This window comes from Rhynchophorus ferrugineus, unplaced genomic scaffold, assembly GCF_030347505.1.
Source record: "Rhynchophorus ferrugineus isolate W39M unplaced genomic scaffold, kcgeb_rfMv2 rfM7, whole genome shotgun sequence".
NCBI lineage: Eukaryota > Metazoa > Arthropoda > Insecta > Coleoptera > Curculionidae > Rhynchophorus > Rhynchophorus ferrugineus.
In genome coordinates this window covers 35805846-35815659 of record NW_027472586.1, presented here as the reverse complement: position 1 = coordinate 35815659, position 9814 = coordinate 35805846, and the positions used below count along the sequence as shown (strand labels likewise).

Genomic DNA, 9814 nt, shown 5'->3' with positions numbered 1-9814 from the left:
TTTTTGTTTTAACAAACACACATGGAGGAAAAGAGTTATACTAACTACAATTTATTGGCCTCCAAGAACCAACTAAAATAAAATAAACTATCTGAACGTTCTAAATAACTTATGGGAATAATTATAATTTGTAGCGAATTCAATGCTTGACAATATAATGAAAATGGTGTATCGATACTGAATGAAAATAAATCAGTGCATACTCATTTCACCAACAAACTAATCAAGTACAAGCCAGTATATATAAATTAACAACTAACACCCAAATATCTTGGAATGATTGATCCCTTGATGGAAGAATGTGCTAATGCTAAAGTAAAAAAATGTAATGGTTATTGGGTAGATATTCAGCCATGTCAGTATATAATCGGCGTTTGCTTTATTAACAAATCTTGAAACTTATGTGGGCTTATGGTTTTCAACTCTGGGGTTATATCTATGGAGCGCAAAAGTTATATGAATGGATTTTGTCTTGATGGCTTTATCCAACAATATCTTTGGACATATGAGACTTTTGAAACGACTTTTAGAGTGTTTAAATAAAAGTTCATAGGTCTTATTGTCTTCCATTCCAAGGTAAAACCACTAACTGAAGTACGATTCGATTAAATATTAAAGAAGATTAAAGAAGAAAGAAGATAGTATGACACGTAAAACAGAGCAAATCAGGTTTAAAAACTATGGACCAACAGAGCAAATTTGACTTCAAATACTAGTCATCGTTAAGGCAGACCCTAAGGCATTGGCGTGGGGGAACATCGAACAAATTAGTCGAATCGTTTATATATTTATAGGTCGTAAAGAGCACCGTAAAAGTCCGAAAGCGTCGACGTAACTTTAAAAATTTAATCGTCCATAAACCGTAATATATTTTTTATTGTGATTTTAACATAAAACTAGAAGAAAGGGGGACGGACGGGCGACCAAAAAAAAACAGGCATGATGAAAAGTGTGGTATGTCGCTGGCGATAAAGTCGTAGACGAAATAACAAAAGTTCTCGCGATGCGAAGAAAGAAAGAGAAAAAAGCGTTGAAATTTTAACAGCATTGCGATGGTAAAAGTTACATTTTCGGACTTATATAACGGAATAAAGTTTTGCGTCGCTCGAATCGTTTTAGTACGAAACGAAACAAGTTTGGCCGTAGATTCATTTGAATCGATAGGGTGATATTGTGGTATGCTATTTAAGAATAACAAGAGACATTTAAGGTGATGCAGTAAAGTAGAGTAAGAGAAGAAAACAGCGAGTTTCTGAAATTTTAAAGACTTTCTGTAGATGTTCAGGTCAATTCTTTGTTATTATTACATCATCTGCAAAAGCTCCTACCGATATTTTTTCATATCTATGAAAGGCTTTAGGTTTGACTTTTTTTAAAATGTATATTCGCCGATTTCTCTGTCAATTGTGGACCAATTTTCAGAATTCTTTTTTTATTCGAAAGAGTTCCCTTCGGAGGTGGTCCCATTGGAACCAAATTAGGATCTGTTGAGGCGAAGGGGAGGGGGAAGGATCGAGGGAAACACTCAAATTTCAAAGGCATGTACAACGTTTTCATATATTTTTTATCTAGAATAATCAGATATATGCTGAGTTGATCTGATAGAAACTCGGAAGTTGTTCAGTGCAAAAGCCATTTAGTTTGCTTTTTACGTACAAACTATAGCATATATGACGTCGTGGAAATATTGTACCCAACTGCTTCTATAGTGTAATGGTTAAAGCGTTTAGTTCCCAAACGGAAGTCGCGGGTTCGATTCCCGGCAGGGATAATAACTTTTGTTATTGTTTAGTTAGGACATTTGTCAAATAACCTAGACCAGGTAGCGACCTGAAGCGCCACTTAATTTCAAACATTGTTTATTCCTATTTTCCCTCATACGGCATTTTCCCTCTGCGCCTTTACTTGGTCTACCCATTGTAATATTAAATAAAATAACTGCGTAATTTATTGAGTGAATATCTAACACTAAAAAGAGAAACATAAAATATTTTTAACAAAAAATTGGACCGACTTCAAAAATAAATAAGGAACTCACTAAAAATTAAAAAAATAATCAAACTTAGATTTTTAATACAAAAAAAAGCATTTGCAGAGGAGACAACTTAGTTTCTATCGGCACTTGCGGCAGTACGGTGGACACAAAGAAACTAAATAGGCTTTGGGGAGCCAGGAGGGGAAGGAGAAATACCAAAAAGGTGTTTTTTTTTTAATCATATACACAAAGCTTAATATCCAACAAACTATCGAAAATTGATCAATGAACCACAAAATGTTTACTGTGTGAAACTGTTGAAAGATCTATCTACTGAGAACGGGTGTTTCGACAAAATAATTTAAGTTTTAGATGGAGATATTAGAGGTGAATATAGTGGTTGTTTGATGATTTTTTTTTATGTTTTTGTCACACTTTCGTCAACGGTTATAAACCTTTGAAATGGTGTGTTATAATCATGAAAAATCCAAAAGATTTCTTTCCACAAGTCTGTCCTTTCTCATATGGTCTTTGGTGATTTTGAACTTTGATGGTCGACCAGAGCGAAGAAAGATTTTTACCACATTTCCACCCCTCTTATAGCATAATAGAAACTGTACGTTTGTTAGTTATTTCTACGATTTCCAAGAAAAAGACGTATGGAAATCAATTTTAACTATTTTTGGTCACAGCATTGTATGTTCTAAAAGCCTTAATCACAGAAAAAGTCGAAAAATCAATAGATATTTATTGAACACATGTATGTCCAAACTATTGAATTTCTGCGTCCTTCGATTTCTTCCTCATCTGAAAATTGGTTATAGCATTTTAATTGAATGACTTTCTTTCTAATATGATATAGAAAAGAATCAATATAATAAAGAACAACAGAGTTTTAAAAGTAGGTACACTCACAATAGTATAATATTAACTATGTCGTGAACAAGAATTAAAAAAACCTTTTAGTGACGAATGCGATTAGTATAATAGTAATAAAACTGTCAAATTTGAAGTATCTGTCGGTGTATATACAAAGACGAACATTAGTCGTTGTACTGAACAATTCCAATTGCGATATATTATTTATTCAATTGCATGTATCGCTATGTTTTCATAAGTATATTGAGTTGCCTGCCTACTGGGTGATATATAAACTTGACGATGTATTTACTCAGCATTTATTATATACGGAGGTTAAATATAATAAAGCTTACCTTTTTATATTAGGTCTAATTCATAACAACGCCTCCTGGAACAGAGAAAAAAAACATTAATGAGAAAAACATCCACATAAACGTCTGTCTGACAGATTCGCGCAATTCCTTTTAATGGCGCATAATAGAGGCAGTTTAACATGTAATAACGGTTTCCTGTTTAGATATTTCAGTAAAATGGAGTCGGTTTCCCATGCGTAGATATGATGTAAGGCGTGATAATCGTCCCAGAATGTTTAGTCGTGCATAGAGGTACACTGCACCGCGATTGAATTGATATTATTGAACTTATTCAATTTCTATGGAACCTCATCAAACTCCCGATGACATGGTTTTATATTGTTAATATATACTAGATAAATAATTAAAAAACATTGAAAACAAGGATTTATATAGTAACAGGTCAATTAAAATGTCCCCGGCCTACCATAGTAAAACACATTTTTTTATCAAAATTAGTTTTCTTTATTCAATATAAATGATGATACACTGATTATAGCGACCCTCCAACTTTTCGATACAATTTTTGTAGTACGATTTATCCTTTGCTTCAAAATAGGCCTCAGTTTTAGCGATCACCTCTTCATTCGACGAAAATTCCTCCCCAGCGAGCATTCTTTTGAGATCTGAGAACAGGAAACAGTCGGAAATTTTTTTCCATGATAACTGTATCGTCGGCCAAATGTTCCAAGTACTATATCTTTTGTCAACGGTATAGAGAAGATACAGGAGTGGTCCCCAGACACTATCCAGTGGAACACCAGCCGAAATAGGTTTAAGTGTTGAGAATGCCCCTTCATGCGATACTCTAAATTTTCTTTCCAAAATATATGATTCCAGCAGTAGACAGTAATTTGTAAGTGAGCCGGCCAGGAATATTGCAGAGCAGTATTTATTTCTTCGAATGCCTTTTCTACAACTACTGATACTCTCTGCACTTGGTCGATTGTCGAGTGGTGATTTCGACATGTAAACTAGAAATCTGATATTTATATAAATGTTTTAATACGATTTAACAGCAGTTTCTTAAAATGTCAGCATGATTATTACTTTTCGTGCCAGTTCTTTTAATGCTCTATGCGTCTATGCCAACTTCCATTAGAGAAATCAGATTTACAGCTACATCGGGCTGATAAAAAGTCAATTGAAAAGTCTCCGGCCTGACACATAGATGGCGCTACTAGAATTAAATCCATATGCTTTTTAGTTAGCCCTAACAATCAAAAGATGCCTGTATAAATTTGACATCTGTCGGATTATTGGTTTCTGAATTATAGCATTTTGAGTGAAGCAACTTTTGTTATTCTGAAAAAAATTGATAAATAGAATTTGGCGTGTTGATAAAATATTGCTTTTTGAAGGGAAAAATACAGTTGAAGTAAAAACTTCTACTGAGTTTCCGGACACTGTCCCAGGAAAATCAACCATCAAGGATTGGTATGCTAAGTTTAGACGTGGTGAAATGACCACCGAAGACGGTGAACGCAGTGGATGCTCAAAAGGGGTTGTTACCGATGAAAACATTAAAAAATCCACGAAATGAAATTGAATGACCATCGATTGAGGTTGAGTGAAATAGCAGACACTCTAAAGATATAAATTGAACGTGTACATCATATCATTCACGAATATTTGGGTATGAGTTGATGTTTCGGAGCAGTGTTTTAAAATGATCAAGCGTAATAAACCCGAGTTCTTGCGTCGATATGTGACAATGGATGAAACATGGTTCCATCATTTCACTCCGAAGTCCAATCGACAGTCATCTGGGTGGATTGCACTCGATGAACTCGTTCCAAAGCCTGGGAAAACGCAACAGTCGCCTGGCAAGGTTATGGCGTCTATATTTTGGGATGCGCATAGAATAATTTTCATTGACTACCTTGAAAACGGAAGGATCATCAACAGCTACTAATTCATAGCGTTAATTGGACCGTTTGAAGGGCGAAATTGCAAAAAGAGGCCGCATTTGAAGAAAAAGAAAGTACTGCTTCACCAAGACAATGCACCGTGTCACAAATCAGTGAAAACGGTGGAAAGAATTCATTAATTGGCCTTCGAATTGGTTCCTCATCCATCGTATTCTCCAGATCTGGCCCCAGCGAGTATTTCCTGTTCTCAGATCTCAAAAGAATGCTCGCTGGAAAGAAATTTTCGCCGTATGAAGAGGTGATCGCCGAAACTGAGGCCTGTTTTGAAGCAAAGTACCAATTATACAACAAAAATGGTATCGAAAATGGAGGGCCACTATAATCAGTGTATCACCCTTGAAGGGGATTATGTTGAATTAAAAAAAAACTAATTTTGGCAAAAAAATTGTTTTACTCTGGTAGGCCGGAGACTTTTTAATTGACCTGTTATGTTAGATATAGTTACAAATACTGTAGGTTTACTTAAAATGCAAATTAGAACATTCCTACTCTACCCAAAAGCACATAACCTATAAAACAAACATTTTAAAGGGGTAAGGGATCGTGTTATCGTTGCCAGACTTCAATTTTTCTCCCGTAATTCGCTGTTTTCGTAGTTTTCAACTTGGAAGACCTATCCAAATAATTTATTGTCCGACTGATAGCCATTGTGCTTTATTAATTCCAATTTTGAGCTTTTTAGAGCTTATTAAATAAAGCCGTTGTGTATTTTAGCTAGTTTAAGCCTAGATCAACAGAGGTCGGGCCGCTCTTAGACCGTCAACTCGTAGAAAAGCAAACGTTGGGGGCATGTTACAGAAAGTTATCTCGCTGTTGTTTCATCCCAATATCGCTTAAAATGTATGATACCCGGGTGGACGTTACAATGTACGTTTTAAAGTAAACAAAGCTCTTTAAAACTGACGTAATTAGGAACTATACTCTATCCATAGTAGCAGTGAACTCACGTCATTAATATGTATAGTGTATTACCTATTGAAGTTTGTGAATTCGTTTTAATACTACACAATATTTTTCTTCTCATTTTATTCCAGTTAAAAAGAGATACAATGCGGTCTGATACGTTCGAACATGTAACGGAATCAGCCAGCAAAGGTCGTTCGGTTGTCAAATTTCTGAAAATTTCTTCAAAACATTAGTGATAATAATTAGAGATTGTAAACAGGTAAACATTTATTTTTTTAGATTATTTATCTAATCTCTTATCAATAATTTCGAATAGGAATGAGAGGTAATGAGGTCCGTTCTTACCGGTAAAATCTGTTAGAGAGGCAAGTACTGATTAAATATTAAGCAGTTGGGGTTTCCATTAGAAATATTTTTAATGTTTTGCAACTGCACTAAATATTAACATGGACACTACTAATACACTAGTATACTCATACTTGATGTTGGTTCTATTTAAGATTAAATTTTTGAAAGATATAAAATCGTTGAGTGGTTTTTTTCAATATAAACCCAATTTAATATAATTATTTCAGAGATAACTGTTAGTATGGTATCCATATAAAACCTATGGAATTGCTTAGCGATAAGTTGAATTAATATTTGATTAGGTTTTGTACATTATAATATTTCTTAATAGATCATTGGAGATATATTGTTCTTCATGCTAGAGACAGTAATCCAACAAAAAGAGATCCAATAATTGAGGAATGGCTTGCAAAACATAAATTAAGTTTCGGAGATACCATGTTAGAAGGCGAAGTATTTTAAATTGTTACTTAGTAAATATAATTGAAATGATTATTAATGCAATTCAATTTATGCAAATTCAATCAACTTAAATTATTATGGGATGTGGCAGAGAATTACTACAATAGACATGCAGGTCGCGAAAGATACACAAGTAAGAACTGCCTAGATATGTGAAAAGAAGCAGAAAGTTCATCAGTGTCTTCAATAACAGCTTTGGATGAACTCCATCAGACACCCTGAAGAAGTAAATTGACAAATGGTGGAATCGTGAACAAGTGTTAGATAAATTGGAAATTAACACATTTATGGTACACGCGATTACAGAATAGCATTTCGCCAATTTCAAAGAAGTTAAAAACTGGCTCGATGAATGGTTCTGCTCAAATGACAAATAGTTATTTTGGGATGAGACCCATAAATTGCCTGAAAGATGGGCAAGATGTATAGAATCAAACGCAAAAAGTTCATCAGTGTCTTCAATAACTGCTTTCGATGAACTCCATCAGACACCCTGAAGAAGTAAATTGACTATCGTGAAAAAGTACTAGATAAATTGAAAATTAACAGTTAATGTGCTCAGAATCAGTTAGGTTAGTGGCTCAGAATGTGACAGTGAGTGAACGAAACCCTCTGGGTGTGGAATTCTGATTCAATGGTGGCAATACAAAATTAGGATGATGTGAGTGTAAACAACTAAAAGGGATTATATAGTTAATATAGAATAAATACGAAATGGTAGGGTGTGAAAGGTTTATGTGCACAGTGCATTTTGCAATTGTTCAGAAAATACATGAGCATTTGGTTGAAATGTACGAGGAGAGATTTTATACTCTTTAGAGATATAGAGATTAAATACTAATTAAGCTTATGATTAGTATTTGATGGAATGGAACAATTACTAGATGGTTACAGTTAATAACTTGTGGTAATATGTGTGTTATATGATTAAAAAAAATTGAACGTTAATAAATTAAAACGATGTCTAATTTTGATCTCTGATTTCAAGTAATAGCTCATAGTTCTTGGACTTATCAAACAATAATAGGGAAAGATAATGTACCACATGATAGTGATATCAAATACATTAATGTTAGATACTAGAAGGAACAGCGCATTCACCATATCGTCTAGAAATATTTTTAAGCAATTTTTATTTAGCAGGTGGACCGCAAATTCATAATAGATAATTATTCTAACAGATGTCGCAAGGCTTAAGATGCTTGTGGCGACCGCCACGACCTTTTAGGCCACCACCAATTCACCATCAACAACTACAAAGGTTGGCAACGCCGGTGGATTGGTACCATGCAGTTCTGGAGTATAAAAGGCCATCACGACGACGTCTCGCTCTCTTTTCTTATCACCGTCCCCCTGTAACAGTACCACTTCCACAGCGCTACCGTACTTCCTTCACCTTAACCTAATATCCTGTCCATTCTCCCATCGACCACATGTATCAATCGTAAGTTAGAATAAACAACTTTGATTCAATCAGTGTTTTTAGTTCCCGTGCAAATTCCTTCCAAAAATAGTAGTGAGTGTTCTGACAAATAATCGTAGCGGCAGCCAAATATTTCGACCGACCGACTACACTCACACTATTTACTATATAACACTCACTACTATTTTTGGAAGGAATTTGCACGAGAACTGAAAAACACTGGTTCAATAATCACTTGTTTATTCCGATATTGAGTGATACATGTGGTCAACGGGAGAATTGACAGGATATTAGGTTAGGTAGAGGAAGTACGGTAGCGCTGTGGAAGTGGTACTATTACAAGGGGACTGGAACTGCATGGTACCAATTCACCGGCATTGCCAACCTTTGTACTTGTTGATGTATTCGTGGTGGCCCAAAGGGTCGTGGCGATCGCCACAATGCTGTAGCGACCTCTTCATTAAGTCCAAAGGTTGGGAACGCAGGTGGATTGATACCATGCGGTTCTTGGCTATAAAAATCCACCACGACGACGTCTCTCTCTCTCTTTTCTCTATCCCTTGTAGAGAAATATATTGTATATTTGATAAGGTTGTTAACAATGTTTGTTATTTTGAAGGCGTTCATTTACTTAAACAGATATATACAGTAGGTTCATGTAGTTATAATTAGTTCCATAATGTTATAACTTGCCTCAATACATTTTTGTATTGAATAAGTAAATAACATATTAACAGACATATGTTTAGTCTGCTTTCAATATGAAGGAACACAAAGATAGGAACTTTAACATATCTTATTTAAATTGATAGCACTAAAGAAATATGAAAAAGAGAATAGACAATTTTGATTATATTTGATGGAAGATATGTTGTGTCTCAATTAGGATGCAGCTTAGTTTATATTTATAATTTTTATTTATATATATTAGTCGTTATATGCATTATAGCAGCTTAGTTTATATTTACATTTTTTATTTATATACATTATATTATTTATATATATTATTCGTTATATGCATTATATATATTTATATTTTAGCATTTTAATATTGTATATTTGTATTTATATAGATGCGTATGAAATCCTCAACCAATAATATGCAGCGAAATGGCATTCTTAACGCCTTCTTCCTAAGACAACGCAAAAAATTCTGAAATTATATGTATTAAGTTAACACTCTATATATTTAACTCTATGCCATACATGTTATATATTGCGGGAGTAACACCATCATAGATTTATACCTTTTTGAAATTGTTAAGTTTCGTATGTAAAAATATATTACCTTTGTTATTTAATCTAAAGGAAAAAGTCGCTTAAAGTCATCGTTTACTGGTAGAAACTCACGGTGAACATGTTCTAACCTTAAAAGCGTGTGAAACGTGGTCTCGAAATTTCAAAAGTGGTGATTCCGATGCGCGAGAGGAAGAACGTTCTAGTAAACCGAAAAGGTTTGAAGATGCGAAACTTACAAACAAAAGTTATTGAAGACCCAATCCAAACTCAAAAACAATTGACAGAAGCGTTAAATGTAGCCCATGGAACCGCGAGC

General features: G+C 34.3%; 1 protein-coding gene across 6 annotated transcripts in view; it reads right to left on the bottom strand.

Annotated features, from left to right (window-relative positions):
- Positions 1–9814, bottom strand: part of AstC-R2 (Allatostatin C receptor 2) — a 471654-nt gene that overhangs the window by 74260 nt on the left and 387580 nt on the right. For all 6 annotated transcript variants that reach the window (XM_076410786.1, XM_076410789.1, XM_076410787.1 and 3 more), the window contains one exon: positions 3190–3224. The gene's annotated coding sequence lies outside the window, so the exon portion shown is untranslated. The remainder of the gene's footprint in view (positions 1–3189; positions 3225–9814) is intronic.